The sequence below is a fragment of the Littorina saxatilis genome, linkage group LG2, assembly GCF_037325665.1.
Source record: "Littorina saxatilis isolate snail1 linkage group LG2, US_GU_Lsax_2.0, whole genome shotgun sequence".
NCBI lineage: Eukaryota > Metazoa > Mollusca > Gastropoda > Littorinimorpha > Littorinidae > Littorina > Littorina saxatilis.
This window is the reverse complement of record NC_090246.1, coordinates 58,121,873-58,141,474: the sequence shown is the minus strand read 5'-3', so window position 1 is coordinate 58,141,474 and position 19,602 is coordinate 58,121,873. Positions and strand designations below refer to the sequence as shown.

General features: G+C 39.7%; 1 protein-coding gene across 1 annotated transcript in view; it reads left to right on the top strand.

Moving 5' to 3' along the window:
* The first annotated feature begins 16,736 nt into the window (after positions 1-16,736).
* LOC138959361 (uncharacterized) overlaps positions 16,737-19,602 on the top strand; it is an 11,116-nt gene continuing 8,250 nt past the window's right edge. The window contains exon 1 of the mRNA XM_070330792.1: positions 16,737-17,226. The gene's annotated coding sequence lies outside the window, so the exon portion shown is untranslated. The remainder of the gene's footprint in view (positions 17,227-19,602) is intronic.

Sequence of the window (19,602 nt, the reverse complement as noted above, 5' to 3'; positions counted from 1 at the left end):
AGTTCTTAGTGTATGATGTCATTGCTAGGTTTAGGTCAAGCATGTGAGTCGTATGGGCTTTGCCCTTCTTGTTGACTATTTGATGCTGGTTTTTTTCAGGTTTCTTTTAATATGATCATTTTTGTGATAGTTTTTATTGTTATTCTTTTTGTTCTGTTCACTATTTTCTCACATTGGATATGAATGTTTTTATGTTCTTAGCTGTAAGACAAATGCAGTTTTGAAAGATTGTTTGTTTGCTTAACGCCCAGCCGACCACGAAGGGCCATATCAGGGCGGTTTTGAAAGAGAAAAGGTTGCCTTTTTTCAAAGATATATTTGGTGTATAATACCCATAAAATTTGGACCGGCACGGTTGGCCTAGTGGTAAGGCGTCCGCCCCGTGATCGGGAGGTCGTGGGTTCGAACCCCGGCCGGGTCATACCTAAGACTTTAAAATTGGCAATCTAGTGGCTGCTCCGCCTGGCGTCTGGCATTATGGGGTTAGTGCTAGGACTAGTTGGTCCGGTGTCAGAATAATGTGACTGGGTGAGACATGAAGCCTGTGCTGCGACTTCTGTCTTGTGTGTGGCGCACGTTATATGTCAAAGCAGCACCGCCCTGATATGGCCCTTCGTGGTCGGCTGGGCGTTGAGCAAACAAACAAACAAAAACAAATAAAATTTGGACAAATGCATTCTCTAGAGACAAGAAGTTCATGTTACTTTTTCTCTGAGATTTTTGCCTGTTTTATACTCTTGCCTTAAGATGAAGATACTCCTAAGAGAAAAAAGATTTTTTTGTTCTCTCCTGAGATTTCTGTGTAACCATATGGCCATTTGATAAAGACTGCATTTTGAAACAAAGGAGATCTCCCCCTTTAGAACTAAGAGGTTGAGATTCTCTTTGTTGTATAGGTGTATCTTCTTTTCTCGTAAAAGACCACAGGAACAAATTGTTATGTAGAAGACAAGCTTTGCCTTGTCAATATTAGTTTAACTTTACCGAAAAGAGATTGACTTTTTATGGAAAACACTAATACTTGCTTTGAATGTGTTCCTTCCTTAAAAGGAACTGATACTATTGCAGCAAAATTAAAACGCGTTAATTTGATTGATCTGATCAGACTGATCTGAGGTGTAAGATGTTGGCTTTTGCCAGATTGCACTGTATTTCCTAATTCTTTCCTCTGCCGTTGGTGTCATAATTATACAGAGTTTGGTGAAAATGTTTATATGTGTTTACTATGTGTGTGCTTACAGTTGACAAATGTTCTTGTGTACTTGATCTCCCTCACCAAAGATGTGTACAAAAAATATTTATCACATACTATTCGGTGTATGGGAAGATAATGATGGGAAGGGGACACTACTCTTTTGCATTCCAGGGACTCTGATTTGAAAGCTGTTATCCTGTTGTATGGGCGTATGTTTAATCAACAATGTATTTACAGATTTGTGGAAATAGGTATATACATTGTCACCTATGTATAATTAGACGAATGAGCATATGAATCAAGTCTGTAATATTACAGATTATTCAAATACAGGGTTATACTTACACTTGTAATTCAAAAAGTGACTGAAAAGATGCATGGGTTAATGCTGTGTTTGAAGCTCTGGCTGAACGTAGTCAGATGTTAATGTACCTGTTTGAAGTATAATCAGATCATTTTGGAAGAATCCCCTTTTGTGTCTTATTTTCTCACTGACTTTAATTGATGGATACTATATTAGGATCGACTTCAAGCAGATCGTATTCAGATTTTATTCCTGACTTTCAAGATTATTTTCTGTCAACAATCACATTTTTGAACTCTCGACCTCCCGATTAGGAGGCCGACGTCTTACCACCACGCCACTGCGCCCGTCAGGCGATCTACCTTGAACAATACCATTAGCTTTTTCCTAATGCCACTTTTGACTCTTTTGGAGTGTGTACATTATGTGAACAAACCTGAATCGGCCCCCTACTGTCAGAGCGCTAATGACAAATATTCAATGCAAACCTTTGAGATAAACTAATGAATCTTCTACACATTCCAGACTGAGCTTTTAACCAGTCATTGATACATATCATTGTGATGTCTTCGGCATCATGACTGTGACTATTTGAACACATTTCTTACATTCCAGAGTGCATAAAATGTTGTGCTCCGATTTCTTTTAAATGAATGATTCAATTCATTTATAGATTTTGTTTCATATACAAATGATCTATGGGCAGTTTACCCAGGTTTACTTTGATCATGATTGGTCTGAAAGTGTGATTGCTAATTGCTGTGTGTGTTGATTTTTGTCACTGATGAAACTGGAAGGAAAAAATACTGAAATTGTAGTTCAGGTTGCCCAAAATGCTTATTTGCACACAGTATTTTGTGTGAGATACATGCATTTCCATACACTAGATATACATGGGGTTAATGTCAAAAGTTGAATCTTGCCTCCACTTTTGTTCATTTGGGTTGTTAATTCACCAAAAGAGAGTTTTTACCAACTGTAAACAATGCAATTTCACAAGCTTCAAAAAATAAATTGTTTACTAGAGTAGTCAATAAGAAAGAGAGAGCATGTGTGTATGTCAATAAAGGAAACTTCAAAGCAGAACTGTGAACATTAAAATGGAAAGTAATATGAACATTCCTGGCTGTGCTTTTTGCCAGCATTCTAAACATATCTATGATGTTGTCAACATCAAACCCAGTGATACCTATGCAGAAACTGCACTTTGTATTTATGCTGTGCACATTTGACCTATCGTTGCATCTTTTGGGTCAACTTGTGCTCATTTTGTGTGAGTCTGGATGTCATTACTTTGGCTTGAGCAACACACTCAGACTACAGTGGTACCTGCAATGTGAGGCCCCTCCAATGAGAGGACACTCTCTACTAAAGGACACCGTGTGTTGTCCTTTTGTCTGATAACTTGACTTAACCTTTGCCGTGCTTCCTGGGTTCACCTGTACCCAGAGACACACTAAAATCATTGTAACTCTGGAACCATTAAAGGTATCGTTTTGAAATTTTAAGTATCTCTCACACACCTAATTTGCTCTCTGTCTGCAAATTTTTAGTGTGTACATGACAAAACATTAAAATTAATTGATTATGATAATTTACATAAACACTACCGATGGCGCGGGTTCACACATACCCATACTTTTAAAGAGTAGTAGTGATTGTAACTATCCCTCTGCCGACGGCGCGGGTTCACACATACCCATACTTTTAAAGAGTAGTAGTGAATGTAACTATCCCTCTGCCGACGGCGCGGGTTCTGCTACACCCATAATTACCAAAGCGGCGGAACAGTGTCTGTCTGCCTGTTTGTCTCCAAGAGACTGTCTGTCTCTCTGTCTGTCTGTCCGTATCTCTCTGTCTGTCTGTCTGTTGTCAGTTGCTCTGTCTGTTTGTCTGTCTGTCTATCCGTCTATCTGTCTATCCGTCTATCTGTCTATCTGACTGTCTGTCTCTGTCTCTCTCCCTCTGTTTCTCTCTCTCTGTCTCTCTCTCTCTGTCTCTGTCTCTCTCTCTCTTAGTCTCTCTCTCTTAGTCTCTCTCTCTGTCTCTCTTTCTTAGTCTCTCTTTCTCTTTCTTAGTCTCTCTCTCTCTTTCTCTTTCTTAGTCTCTCTCTCTCTTTCTTAGTCTCTCTCTCTTTCTTAGTCTCTCTCTCTCTCTTAGTCTATCTTTCTCTCTTTCTTAGTCTCTCTCTCTCTCTTAGTCTCTCTCTCTTTCTTAGTCTCTCTTTCTCTCTCTTTCTTAGTCTCTCTCTCTTTCTTAGTCTCTCTCTCTCTTTCTTAGTCTCTCTCTCTCTCTTTCTTAGTCTCTCTCTCTCTATCTTTCTTAGTCTCTCTCTCTCTCTTTCTTTGTCTCTCTCTCTCTCTTTCTTAGTCTCTCTCTCTCTCTTTCTTAGTCTCTCTCTCTCTCTTTCTTAGTCTCTCTCTCTCTCTATCTTTCTTAGTCTCTCTCTCTCTCTCTCTCTTTGTCTCTCTCTCTCTTTATTTGTCTCTCTCTCTCTCTATCTTTCTTAGTCTCTCTCTCTCTTTCTTAGTCTCTCTCTCTCTCTCTCTCTTTCTTAATCTCTCTCTCTTTCTTAGTCTCTCTCTCTTTCTTAGTCTCTCTCTCTCTCTCTCTCTTAGTCTCTCTCTCTTAGTCTCTCTCTCTGTCTCTCTTTCTTAGTCTCTCTCTCTTAGTCTCTCTCTCTGTCTCTCTCTCTTAGTCTCTCTCTTTCTTAGTCTCTCTTTCTCTCTCTTTCTTAGTCTCTCTCTCTCTTTCTTAGTCTCTCTCTCTCTCGTTCTTAGTCTCTCTCTCTCTCTTTCTTAGTCTCTCTCTCTCTATCTTTCTTAGTCTCTCTCTCTCTCTTTCTTTGTCTCTCTCTCTCTCTTTCTTAGTCTCCCTCTCTCTCTTTCTTAGTCTCTCTCTCTCTCTCTTTCTTAGTCTCTCTCTCTCTCTCTCTTTCTTAGTCTCTCTCTCTCTCTCTTTGTCTCTCTCTCTTTTTATTTGTCTCTCTCTCTCTCTATCTTTCTTAGTCTCTCTCTCTCTTTCTTAGTCTCTCTCTCTCTCTCTCTCTCTTTCTTAGTCTCTCTCTCTTTCTTAGTCTCTCTCTCTTTCTTAGTCTCTCTCTCTCTCTCAGTCTCTCTCTCTTAGTCTCTCTCTCTGTCTCTCTTTCTTAGTCTCTCTCTCTCTCTTTCTTAGTCTCTCTCTCTCTCTCTCTCTCTTTCTTAGTCTCTCTCTCTTTCTTAGTCTCTCTCTCTCTTTCTTAGTCTCTCTCTCTCTCTCTTTCTTAGTCTCTCTCTCTCTCTCTCTCTTAGTCTCTCTCTCTCTTTCTTAGTCTCTCTCTCTCTTTCTTAGTCTCTCTCTCTTTATTTGTCTCTCTCTCTCTATCTTTCTTAGTCTCTCTCTCTCTCTTTCTTAGTCTCTCTCTCTCTTTCTTAGTCTCTCTCTCTTTCTTAGTTTCTCTCTCTCTTTCTTAGTCTCTCTCTCTCTCTCTCTTTCTTAGTCTCTCTCTCTCTTTCTTAGTCTCTCTCTTTCTTAATCTCTCTCTCTCTCTTTCTTAGTCTCTCTCTCTCTTTCTTAGTCTCTCTCTCTCTCTCTTTCTTAGTCTCTCTCTCTCTCTCTTTCTTAGTCTCTCTCTCTCTCTCTCTCTCTCTCTCTTTGTCTCTCTCTCTCTTTATTTGTCTCTCTCTCTCTATCTTTCTTAGTCTCTCTCTCTCTCTTTCTTAGTCTCTCTCTTTCTTAGTCTCTCTCTCTCTTTCTTAATCTCTCTCTCTCTCTCTTTCTTAGTCTCTCTCTCTCTCTCTCTCTTAGTCTCTCTCTCTTAGTCTCTCTCTCTGTCTCTCTTTTAGTCTTAGTCTCTCTCTTTCTTTTTCTTAGTCTCTCTCTCTCTCTTTCTTAGTCTCTCTCTCTCTTTCTTAGTCTCTCTCTCTCTTTCTTAGTCTCTCTCTCTCTCTTTCTTAGTCTCTCTCTCTCTCTTTCTTAGTCTCTCTCTCTCTCTCTCTTTCTTAGTCTCTCTCTCTCTATTTCTTAGTCTCTCTCTCTCTCTTTCTTAGTCTCTCTCTCTCTCTCTCTCTCTCTCTCTCTCTCTCTCTCTCTCTTACTTAGTCTCTCAGTCTCTCTCAGTCTCTCCCTCCCCCTCTCCCTCCCCTGCAAGAGGTCGGTGAAGGGAGAAATTCGATGCACCCACTGAAGTAGCGCTGTGGGTTTCCCTGAACCCACCCCGTCTTTAGAGAAATAAACGGTAAAAACCCTCTTTCAAATGTATGGGTTCAGACAAACCCACATCGTCGTTAGAGGAATAAACGGTAAAAACCCTCTTTCAAATGTATGGGTACAGACAAACCCGCATCGTCGGGAGTGTGTAGTCAAAAGCGGCATCGGCAAAGGTTAACTGTAGCTGTTAGGAAAAACCACCTGCAGTGTTAAAGGAACACTTTGGCTTGTCCCAATGGTGTCCTTTTGTTGGAGTTACCACTGTATAATGTCCACCACTAGTACCTCCAGCCTGAATGCCAAATAAGACAGGGTGTGATGAGAGATTTCAAGTTGTGTAATTTCTTTTGGCTGTACACTACTTGTTGATCTGTATTTCCACTTTCTTTCAAAAGTACTTCCTTCCATGGTTTGTGTTGTTTTTGTACATTGACTCTGTGCATTAGGGTGACTGACTTTTCAGCTGAAAGCAGATCTCTAATGCAAGAGGTTGAAACAAAAGGGAAAAACAAATTAAGCAATGATCCCAATTGAGGGAAACATTTCATTACAAAGGTTCACAAAATGCTGAAGGGATAATGGGTCATTTTTGAAGAGAGTGGTAGAAAGCAGTTAATTCCCCCATCCCACCCAATCCACGCCTCAATAATCAGAACATTCCAAGAATATCATTGTAAAATTATGATTTGTACTCATATACATTTACATATCACAGATGTAATCAGAATCTGCCCAAATGCTTCAACTTTTTGCCCGTTTTAAATTTATCTTTTTTTTTAATGTTTGATCTGACTCCTTTTTGCTAATCTTTGCTTAATATTTTAGAGCTGACATGCAAAATCTTGTTGATACTTTGTGAGAACAGTGGATACGTATAGAACCAGATTTGGAGCAACACATGTTGGGTTTTACACAGTGAAAACTAGATGCAGTATTTTTGGTACTATAACAATTACTATTTTTGTCGGCAAAGTTTATACATTTTTTTGGATCTGAGTTGAAGGTTTGAGGGGCAAAAATGATCGAAATACAGTATTGGGGATTTTAATTGAAGCATACTTTGTATATTTTGTATACATGTACTATTTTAACATTATATTGTATGTATAATGTTAAGTTTTTGGAGGGACACATATTTCCTTTCGGAAATTGATCTGCTTGGAGGTGATAAGATTTTGATATCTGTGGACTTTTTTCCTGCTCAGTGAGTCGCATATCTGATGTTGAGATTTGTAATTTATTTTGTAATGATAATAGTTTGATACTGATAATATATTGTGCGATTCAGCGTAGTCTTTTTGACAGCATGATTTTTTAAATGTTTATTTCCAATTTGTGATGTGAGCAAATTAAATTCTTGCCATATTTGCTCCTGTTTTGTTCTTATGAATTTCTGTTTAAGTTTTTACTAGGTAAGATTGTTTGGCAGTCTTTAGTTAGGGCTATTTGGATCAGTCTACGAAGTAGTCACGGATTATTAATTTTTAGTTATCTCCCATATTGTATTGAAAAAGTATGTATTTCATGGTGAAATATGTTTATCAAATTCTGTATAAATCGTTTTGTACAGAAAGCACTCTTGACTGCTTCAGGGATGTCTGCACATATCAAAGAAAAGAAATTGTTTTGTTAACATTTGCATTAAATAAAAAAAAACCATTTACAGTGATTTAGGCTAATTGTGGAAGCTGATTGATGTTCTTTAGTAGTGAGGCTTAACAGCTTTGGTATACTTTTTCTTCTAGATGTGGGATTCTTTGTAATTTTGATTTTATTCAGATTTTCTATTTAATTAACACCAGTAGCCTTATACAGATTTTGAGTTGTTGTTTTTCTCAAATATTAAAACGAGTTGTTTTAGTTGTACCGTAGTTTTTATGCTGTTTTTCCGTTGTTTTGTTTGTATCATTGTTTGCTTTCTTTTGACACGTGTATGTTTGTGAATTTTTTCAGTGCAGAAATAATATTTTTGAATAACGCATTGACTAGCTGAAAGTTAACACATTATATATGATAATAATAATAATTATAATAATAATAATAATAATAATAATAATAATAAATAGCTTTTCTAAAGTGTGAGTCCCAGCAATTGGCTCCACAATATACCCCCCTCCCCCTTTTCCGCCGTATCGCTCAATCCAACTGATCCACCCCCACAAGTGCCACTAGGCAGACACTTCACACACACAAATACAGATATGCACACATGCACACAAAGATTTACACAAACACACACACAGTGCGCGCTCACACACGCACACACACACACACACACACACACACACACACACACACACACACACACACACACACACACACATCTGTGGATCCCACACATGCATACACACTAATTAGCACATGCAAATTGGGATGAACACTTTGGTTTTAATATTCATGTTTATCTAGCGATAGCAATGGAATGGATTGAACAGATCAATCTCTATTTGATCTGTAACTCATCTTGATTCAAAATGCTGAGTATAAAACTGATCAACAATGCATATCATTTACAGGGAAAACAAAGCTACCAATGGACATTATTGAAGAAAAGAATTTCATTTTTATTGTTTATTATTTGCAAAGCCATATTCTTATTTCCTAGTGTTGTTTTGTTGTATCTGTGCTGCTCAGTGATATAAACATTATTTTCTGTTTGAAATGATTTACAAATACTAAACTGGAAAATTATCGCCTTGTCTGAATTGTGGTTTGTGTGTGTAACAGAGGGGGTAAGAGGCAGTAGGGAATGAATATGTGTGTGTGACTATGTTTGTGTGTGTGCGTAATTGTGTGAGGTGTGTGTGTGTGTGTGTCTGGATTTCTCTGTGTCTGTGTGAGAGAGAGTTTGTTTGTTTGTTTGCTTAACGCCCAGCCGACCACGAAGGGCCATATCAAGGCGGTGCTGCTTTGACATTTAACGTGCGTCACACACAAGACAGAAGTCTCAGCACAGGCTTCATGTCTCACCCAGTCACATTATTCTGACACCGGACCAACCAGTCCTAGCACTAACCCCATAATGCCAGACGCCAGGCGGAGCAGCCACTAGATTGCCAATTTTAAAGTCTTAGGTATGACCCGGCCGGGGTTCGAACCCACGACCTTCCGATCATGGGGCGGACGCGTGAGAGAGAGTGACTACATGTGTGTGTGTGTGTGTGTGTGGATTTCTCTGTGTCTGTGTGAGAGAGAGTGCCTACGTGTGTGTGTGTCTGGATTTCTCTGTGTCTGTGTGAGAGAGAGTGCCTACGTGTGTGTGTGTGTGTGTGTGTCTGGATTTCTCTGTGTCTGTGTGAGAGAGAGTGCCTATGTGTGTGTGTCTGGATTTCTCTGTTTGTGTTAGAGAGAGTGTGTGTGTGTGTGTGTGTGTGGATTTCTCTGTATCTGTGTGAGAGAGAGTGCCTATGTGTGTGTGTGTGTGTGGATTTCTCTGTGTCTGTGTGAGAGAGAGTGCCTACGTGTGTGTGTGTGTGTGTGGATTTCTGTGTGTTTGTGTGAGAGAGAGTGCCTACGTGTGTGTGTGTGTGTGTGTGTGTGTGTGGATTTCTCTGTGTCTGTGTGAGAGAGAGTGCCTATGCATGTTGTGTCATCTCAAACAACAGAATGTACATTCGGGCCCTGTCGTTAAGACTTCCACAAATCTGAGACAATCAGTTATAAAATAAAATGGAGGTAAATTTACAAGGGTTATAAACAGAGACTCTGTACAAGTAAGGTCTTAGAAAGGAGGAAGTAAGGTCTTAGAAAGGAGGAAGTAAGGTCTTAGAATGGAGAAAGTAAGGTCTTAGAAAGGAGGAAGTAAGGTCTTAGAAAGGAGGAAGTAAGGTCTTAGAATGGAGGAAGTAAGGTCTTAGAAAGGAGGAAGTAAGGTCTTAGAATGGAGAAAGTAAGGTCTTAGAAAGGAGGAAGTAAGGTCTTAGAAAGGAGGAAGTAAGGTCTTAGAATGGAGAAAGTAAGGTCTTACAAAGGAGGAAGTAAGGTCTTAGAAAGGAGGAAGTAAGATCTTACTGAGAAATAGGAAGTAAGGTCTTAGAATGGAGGAAGTAAGGTCTTAGAAAGGAGGAAGTAAGGTCTTAGAAAGGAGGAAGTAAGGTCTTAGAAAGGAGGAAGTATAAGGTCTTAGAAAGGAGGAAGGTCTTAGAAAGGAGAAAGTAAGGTCTTAGAAAGGAGGAAGTAAGGTCTTAGAAAGGAGGAAGTAAGGTCTTAGAAAGGAGGAAGTAAGGTCTTAGTAAGGTCTTAGAAAGGAGGAAGTAAGGTCTTAGAAAGGAGGAAGTAAGGTCTTAGAAAGGAGGAAGTAAGGTCTTAGTAAGGTCTTAGAAAGGAGGAAGTAAGGTCTTAGAAAGGAGAAAGTAAGGTCTTAGAAAGGAGGAAGTAAGGTCTTAGAAAGGAGGAAGTAAGGTCTTAGAAAGGAGGAAGTAAGGTCTTAGAAAGGAGGAAGTAAGGTCTTAGAAAGGAGGAAGTAAGGTCTTAGTAAGGTCTTAGAAAGGAGAAAGTAAGGTCTTAGAAAGGAGGAAGTAAGGTCTTAGTAAGGTCTTAGAAAGGAGGAAGTAAGGTCTTAGAAAGGAGGAAGTAAGGTCTTAGAAAGGAGGAAGTAAGGTCTTAGTAAGGTCTTAGAAAGGAGGAAGTAAGGTCTTAGAAAGGAGGAAGTAAGGTCTTAGAAAGGAGGAAGTAAGGTCTTACTGAGAAAGGAGGAAGTAAGGTCTTAGAATGGAGGAAGTAAGGTCTTAGAAAGGAGGAAGTAAGGTCTTAGAAAGGAGGAAGTAAGGTCTTAGAAAGGAGGAAGTAAGGTCTTAGTAAGGTCTTAGAAAGGAGAAAGTAAGGTCTTAGAAAGGAGGAAGTAAGGTCTTAGTAAGGTCTTAGAAAGGAGGAAGTAAGGTCTTAGTAAGGTCTTAGAAAGGAGAAAGTAAGGTCTTAGAAAGGAGGAAGTAAGGTCTTAGAAAGGAGGAAGTAAGGTCTTAGAAAGGAGGAAGTAAGGTCTTAGAAAGGAGGAAGTAAAGTCTTAGAAAGGAGGAAGTAAGGTCTTAGAAAGGAGGAAGTAAGGTCTTAGAAAGGAGAAAGTAAGGTCTTAGAAAGGAGGAAGTAAGGTCTTAGAATCCAGGAAGTCTTAAACTGTTGGGTCAGAAAAGGTGGGTTCCACTGTGCAACAAAAAGAACCATGAAGGAATAACTTTGGCTTTTTTTTCGAGGTTTAAGTCGGTCTTAGATCAACACGCTTTGGTTTCTTTGAGAAATTTTAATCTTTCACTGTTATGTAGTTGCTGCTGAACCTTTAGGTATGGGCATGCAACCAAAAAAACAGTCTACCCACAAATTAGTATCCAGTGACATAAAGAAAACGCAAAATAACAAAATGCACAGTGTCAATAAACATGGAAGCCGAGAAAGAATGTCTCTGAGTTTATGAATTGAGAACCGAGATTGCTTTGTCAACTGTGTATACGTTTAAAACTCCTGTAAGATGTAAGGGAATGGACATTTTTAATGTTACAACTTATAGAAAAACAATTAAGATTGATTACTTCCATATCATCGTCCACCTGTATTGGACCTCATTAGCCCGTGAGGGTTGTTGAGAAGGGGGCGGGGGGACTTCATTTTTATTTGTAAACAAGGTCACTCGTTATTTCTTATGATGTGGAGATAGAAGAAGAGGGTGACGGGTGGTGGGTGATCGAGGAGAGAGAAAGAGAGAGAGAGAGAGGGAGAGAAAGAGAGTGAGAGAAAGAGTGAGAGAGAGAGAGAGAGAGAGAGAGAGAGAGAGAGAGAGAGAGAGAGAGAGAAAGACGGATAGAGCCGGAGAGCGAGTGAGAGAACACTTGATTTAACTAAAGTAAACAAATGTGTGGATTTGCGTGTGTGTGCACGTGCACGTGTACCTACACGTGAGCCAAGTGTGCGCGCTGGAGAGACGTTTATTTTCAAGTGCTCTCTCTCTCTCTCTCTCTCTCTCTCTCTCTCTCTCTTTCTCACACACACACACACATACGTACACACACACACACACACAATACACACACACACACATACTCACACACACACACACACACACACACACACACACACACACACGGAGACACATCCATCATCAATACTAGGCTATCACTTCAAAGGTGTTTACTATATGCATGCATGCCTCGTGAAATCGGCATCTGAAGATTTCCCGTGAAAAATAGCCTGGGGAAATGTAAAAAAAACATCTTAATCTATGCATTAAAAACATTAACACCCATTGCCAACGTCATTACTACGTCAAACGATTTGTAGGCTGGGAGAAAAAAATGAATACGTCCAACGCTTTCGAATCGACGTGGGACGCTCATCAGTGGCTTACTGATGGATCGATTTGGAACTATGAGAGAGAGAGAGAGAGAGAGAGAGAGAGAGAGAGAGAGAGAGAGAGAGAGAGAGAGAGAGAGAGAGAGGTGGGTTGTTTATGTGTCTGCCCTGTTTGTCAGTCTGTCTTTCTTTCCGCATGTGTGCGTGCGTGACTGCGTGTTCTTGCCGCGCCTGCGTGTCACGTGTATGTGTGTGTGTAGGGGCGGAGGGTGGGGGGGGGGGGGGGGGGGGGTGGGGGGGGGGGGGTCCGGGGTTTCCGGATCCCCCCCCCCCCCAGCCTTTAAAAAAAAAAAAATGATGGCTCAGATTGCACCAGAGTGCTCCATTTAATTTTTTTTTAAATAATTTTTATCAAAATTGCACCAGATCGGTCGATTTTCCTTGTTTTGATCCAAATTTGTCTTCTTAAACTTATTGGAAGGTTCAACTGCCCTAGAAACTACCACAAACATTAAGATCCCGTTCCATTATCTCCATGCTCTACACCGGATATAATGTTCAGTGTTTAATTATCATTCAGTCGTTCAGTGTTAATAGCATAATTAACAAGATCTATCATAAACTGCCCACGCAGCAAGCTTTTGCAGGCGGACACGTGTCATCGATTCACAGTCTTGATTACACAGTCCTACTTTAACTCTTAATCTGCGCTGAGCTAATAACTGGATCGTGTGACAGTGTATATTATTACAGCCCGGTTTGTTCAGCGGCGCCTGCAATGTGAGGCCACTCCGTGGAAATAACACCAATCTTTCTGTTTTCCCTTTCTTCATTATCTCCACCAAAGTATACTTTTATTGACAGCTAGATCACCAGGAAAAGTATGAGTACTTTTGGCTGGTCCCAAGGGTGTCCTTTCATCTCAGGCACTACTGTATAGTTATGTGGCGGTGTTGCATTTTGAGCCAGATTATAAGTACCGCTTTATCGTTACTGTTATCGGATAGAAGTGAAGATCTCAAAATTGTTTTCCGTACTTTTGTGACCCCGTTTATGTTTTTGAAACATGAGCACCCAAATTGTGTGATTGCTAAACGGTGTAACCTTGAAGTAAATGGGATAGCAGCTGATCTTTGACGCCGCTTCAACACAGACACAGACAGATATATGTACACACATGCACACGAACTATGAATGTATACGTAGTCATTTCTACATTTGTTGGTACATCAGTGTATGTATTTTTCACGATGCAGTATGTTTTGTAAGATATAAAATGCCAACAAACTGCATTGTCTATTTCACGTTAAAAAAAATAGACATGTTTTTAAAACTGAATATATTTCATAGTCGATAGAAATCTAGGCATACCCTCAGGACATCTGAAACAAAGGTTTGTTCTCACACTCTTTTTGTGTGTGGCTCTGATGAAATCAGGTATGAATAAAACTCTTTGTTGCAATGCTGATGCAACGATCATAAAAAGAACAAAAGTGCTGTGATGGAAGGCAAGGCTGTGATTTGATTTGATTTGGTATTTGGGCGTGTGTGTGTGTGTGTGTGTGTGTGTGTGTGTGTGTGTGTATGTGTGTGTGTGTGTGCGTGCCTGCGTGCGTGCGTGTGTGTGTGTGTGTGTGTGTGCGTGCGTGCGCGCGTGAGTGGGTGCGTAGGTGCGTGCGTGCGTGCGTCCGTGTGTGCCGGGTTGCAATGTTAACAGATCCAGAATTTGTTGTTGGTCATTTACTGCAATCTATTTGTATGAGTGTGTGTGTGTGTGTTGTTGTTTTTGTTGTTGTTGTTGTTGTTGTTGTGGTTGTGGTGGTGGGGGTGGTGGTAGTTGTTGTTTGTTGTTGTTATTTGAAATAATCCTATTTCCGAAGATGACGTGTTAGTCCACCTTTTTCAGGGCAGAATTATAATTATTATGAATTCCTTTGAGTCAGTGACAACTTTGACGCCTGAGATGAGATCAGCACGGCAGCTGCGGCCTGTATAAAAAGATCTGAGGTAAGCAATAAAAGAATTGATTGCAGGTGTTATAACTAAGGACGTAACTTTACCGTGTTGTCATAATAGCGATGCAGTTTAGTCAGGTCTGAAATGAGCAGTAATTATGCAGGCAGTTTACCCTCGCGTATAACAAGTTCAAATAAACAAGATAGGTTGAATGAATGTAACATTAAAGTAATGCAGATAAGTACAGTATTATTATACATTAACAAGCAACCAGACTTACCAGTTTATAAATTGAACATGCACTCAGGCTATTTACAACATACGCCCAAATGATAATGAGAAGACGAAAGACAGCTCAGCTTTGCTTTTTTCTTCTTCTCATTTATGTGTTGGTTAGTTTTTTACGAAGAAGCTTCACTTTTAGAATTCTCGATTGCCATTACAACGTAAGCCACGAGAGATATGTTTGACAAATAGAGTCTAACAGTTACTCCATGCTTTCCCCGTCAGAGACACAGCATATCTCCCAAATCCGGATTATGTTCATGCATGGGTAACTGTTATCAACACCGACAAACACAGAAGAGAGCTCAGTGCTGGCGGGCAGGGTGATTCGTAGATAAGGACACAGATTAATGAATGAATCATCAACGTTCTTCACATAGCGGCGACCGGGAAGATTCTCTGCTTAACAAAGGAAACATTCCCTTGAAAATTCAACACCAGCACATGAATGAAAATAACATTCATAGATTTAAATTTTAATTAATTTTTTTTTAAACACAAGCTTAGCAAATGTACGTGACTGCGCACGGAAATGATTTCATCAGCTAATGGATTCGAAATGACAAGACCGTCTTTAATTGTCAATAATTATAGATTTTTGAAAAAAAAACCATACAAATGTGCGTGAGTGTGCACGGAAACGATCACCAGCGAATGAAATTTCAAGACAAACTAGCTTTAATTGTCACTCGCCTTCCGACGTAATCGGTGAATTCCCTAATGCTTTCCTGTATGACCAACAGTTAACTAACAATCACTGTTTGTTGGGTTTGGCTGTTCATCGATATAGTTAAATATCACATGACGAGACAAAGATCACAATCAGTCCACCACTCATGACTAATCTTCACACCATACATGCTTTATGGTTTGAATAAAAGAAAAAGAAGAAAAAAAAAGCAAATTTTTTTTAAGTCTGCAGATTTATTTGTTTGTTTGTTTGTTCGTTTCTTTAGAAAATACAGAAAGAGAGAAATGGAAGAGAAAACAATGAGGTCAGCATTTAAAACTAAATTATAAAACAAGATAAATTGACTAATAAGGATGAATAAGTACATTCACGAACAATTCGGGATTGCATTTAGTCATTAATTGTCAATCTACGTGACAACATATACGTAGTTTATTTGCTCAAATCTGATACGCAACAGAAACCAGGACGCGAGCTGATTACAAACAAGTCGCGTAAGGCGAAAATACAATATTTAGTCAAGTAGCTGTCGAACTCACAGAATGAAACTGAACGCAATGCCATTTTACTCGTAGCATCGTCAGGCCACCGCTCATGGCAAAGGCAGTGAAATTGACAAGAAGAGCGGGGTAGTAGTTGCGCTAAGAAGGATAGCACGCTTTTCTGTACCTCTCTTTGTTTTAACTTTCTGAGCGTGTTTTTAATCCAAACATATCATATCTATATGTTTTTGGAATCAGGAACCGACAAGGAATAAGATGAAAGTGTTTTTAAATTGATTTGGACAATTTAATTTTGATAATAATTTTTATATATTTAATTTTCAGAGCTTGTTTTTAATCCAAATATAACATATTTATATGTTTTTAGAATGAGCAAATGATGGAGAATAAGATAAACGTAAATTTGGATCGTTTTATAAATGTTTATTTTTTTTTACAATTTTCCGATTTTTAATGACCAAAGTCATTAATTAATTTTTAAGCCACCAAGCTGAAATGCAATACCAAACCCCGGGCTTCGTCGAAGATTACTTGACCAAAATTTGAACCAATTTGGTTGAAAAATGAGGGCGTGACAGTGCCGCCTCAACTTTCATGAAAAGCCGGATATGACGTCATCAAAGACATGTATCAAAAAAATGAAAAAAACGTATGGGGATTTCATACCCAGGAACTCTCATGTCAAATTTCATAAAGATCGGTCCAGTAGTTTAGTCTGAATCGCTCTACACACACACACACACACACACACACACACGCACGCACGCACACACGCACGCACATACACCACGACCCTCGTTTCGATTCCCCCTCGATGTTAAAATATTTAGTCAAAACTTGACTAAATATAACAAAAAAGTACTAAAGCATCCGGCAATGTACGTGATACGTAAAGTTAACAGTAATCATAACGTTCTTGCAAGGCGACCATTACATACGTACTAGGCGTATCATTAGTCAGGTCGTCTTCTGGTGATTTGGCGCAAGACATTTTGTCATCATTTTTGTTAAAGAAAAAAAGCTACCGCATAATTGATGTGTTCATCAATATCTGTTAAAAGAAAAAAAACCACCAAAAAAAACCCACAGATTCCTGTACTTTCCAGTTTACATGATACTTAGCGCGGACACAATGGGGCACATATTTCGATACGCGATCAATTCAATAAGCAAAAAACTTCCCCTTTTATGGAAGTATCGAAGCTATCCAAGCTATAAAAAGCTGACAGTATAATGACACCATGACTTCCCTATTTATAGCACTCAAACCCGACTCTGGAGTACTTTAGCGTGTGAATCAGTCCATACGACCTGCAGAGATCATGCTAACTGAAACTCCCACGGTCACTGAGTCACAGCACAGAGCTTTGCTGAAAGTCGCACCTGCGCGTATTGGGACAGAAACACGCAAGCTCCCGTCTCCGACGAAATTCGTTCGCTCTATTGCAGTGTTACCGTTGCCTTCAAGCCTTGGTTAGAGTCAGTCGCGTTATTTTTAGCCCTGAGAGAGCGACAGACCATACCTCGTCGGCTGCGTCACTCTTAAAGAGTTTGATAAAGAGGTTGGGGGCATAATTTGCTCTAATCGGTAATCAGTTTAGGCCGTTTTAGATTCTGGGTCGTCGGTGACGCGTAGAGTAATTAGAAGTGTTTACTGACGTATATCCCGACTGATGTGCGATTTGATCGAACTTGTTTGGAGTTTGTGAGGCTTGGCGTGTATGACTGCAGGTTGATGCTCTGTGATGAGAAATGGTCTCTATTCAGTTGTGAATTATTTTGTTGTGATTGGAGAAGTGCGAATTCAAGGTGTGAAATATTGCAGGTAAGTAGATTTCTAATTGTTGTGAATTTTATAGCAGTTGAACCCTTTCGATAAGTAACTGTCTGCGACTGATGCACTAAGTTTTTTTAATTAATTTATTTATGTATTTATTTATTCAATATACCTTTTTGGCATTCGCCGTCCGCTGTACACTGTTGAGATCGAATGCAGTTTTAAAACATAGTTGTTAAAGATAAGACACCTACACGTATGAGCAACACGACAACCTTGTATTCAGTTTAATTTTATATTTGACAGTGACATCTTTCTTCCGTCTTTTTCTTGTCATGCCCCCAACGTTCCTCGGTTAAAAAGCACCGATTAATAGCATGCACTGACGTAATCAAGAGAACGAATGACTGAACAAACAAAATCGAACTTCATTTGACAATGTCAGACGAGAGAGAGAGAGAGAGAGAGAGAGAGAGAGAGAGAGAGAGAGAGAGAGACAGACAGACAGACAGACAGACAGACATGAGACAGACAGACAGACAGACAAACGGAGATAGACAGACAGAGACAGACAGACAGACAGATAAACAGACACTCACTCATAGGCCTATATATATAGAGGGTTTTGGGGGCACGAATGTACGTTTTAGGCGTTGCTGTTTGTACACGTGTATTATCGTTTTCTTCGTTTGCGGTTTGCCAACGAAAGGTTCACTCATATACTGGACAGTTGAAAGGGTTAGTTTGTGAATTTCTGCCGCAGAGACTATTATTTGCTCCAGCTAGTTTTAAAGTAATTAACTGTATTTACTATTAAACACCCAATCTCATTTCACATCGCTCGCTACCAGCTGTACTCCTTTTCATATTTAAACATATTGAGACCTAGGCACCTCCACCTTTTCAAACACACACATTCAATTAGCTGTTTACCACTGTATTATAAGTCTGAATTCTTCCCAGATAACCACCAACTTAAAATTCAAAGTGGGTTTAAGTAGTTTCTTTTCTTATCTTTTTTTCGGATGATAAAATTGCGATTATTTTAATTGTCTGCTACAGATTTGTTTGCAGTCAAATGACACAGAACGCTTTATGGAAGAGCTCAATTGACAGATATTCAAACTCAACCCCCCTCCCAGAAACACACACACACACACACACACACAGACACACAGACACACACACGTACACACACACACACACGTACACACACACACACATATACACACACACACACACACACACACACACACGTACACGCACACGCACAGAGAGAGAGAGAGAGAGAGAGAGAGAGAGAGAGAGAGAGAGAGAGAGAGAGAGAGAGAGAGAGAGAGAGAGAGATGATGATGATGATGATGATGATTGAACTTTATTTTTCAAGGATAGAGGTTTAAGGCGACGCCTTTTCTTACGACCGGTCCTTACTTCAAATACAAATGTCTAATAAATGATAGACAAGTAAAGCAACATGACAAATAAACAAAGTAAACGAACGAACCAGCAAACAATCGACAAGTAAGCAAACAAGCAAATAAACATAAACAACAAAATGACAAAGTAAGCAACATACAACAACATAAGAGAGAGAGAGAGAGAGAGAGAGAGAGAGAGAGAGAGAGAGAGAGAGACAGAGAGAGAGAGAGAGAGAGAGAGAGAGAGAGAGAGAGAGAGAGAGACAGACAGACAGACAGACAGACAGACTGCACAAAAAAAGCAATCTCTTATTTTCCCCTTCCCCTCTTTTGTGACAATGAGGGTCTCGCCCCACAAAGGATCAAAGAGATCTGCGAAATGAAGGGTATTGAACGGTTCTGTTTTCTTAACACTATCAAGATGCTGGTAGGCGAAAGGGGACAGCAGAATAAATATAATTGCAGACAGCTGTATTTGTTGGAAGCCAGAGAGAAAGAAGTAGCCTACGTTTATATTCAACTCCCAGGAAAAGAAGGAAAGTAACACTGACTGTCCATGTTCAATCCTTCTTGGTTACGTACTAGTTTTCTCTCTCCCTCTTTATCCGTGTTTCTGTGAAACCCAAATTACAAGTAATCGCATGGGAAAGAAACGAAGAGCGATTTGTTTGGTCTATGTCGGTTGTTTTCTTGTTATCTCTCTCTCTTTATCCATCTGCCTGTATAAATTGCGATACAAGCAATCCCTGTGGAGAAACGTGCATGGGAAAGATGCTCTTTGTTTGGTCGTTATTGATTCAAGTGTTTAAGTTTTCTCACCCTCTTTATCTGTGTGCCTGTGTACACCGCGACACAAACAGTCTATGAAGCACAGCCTGTGTACTGACTAATCACAAAGACTGACTGTAGCGCGGCTATGGATAATCCATTCGAACAGTAGTATACACTGTCCAACCCCTGTCCTCCTCTCCCCGCCCTCTCTTTTACACAAACACGAAAACAAAAA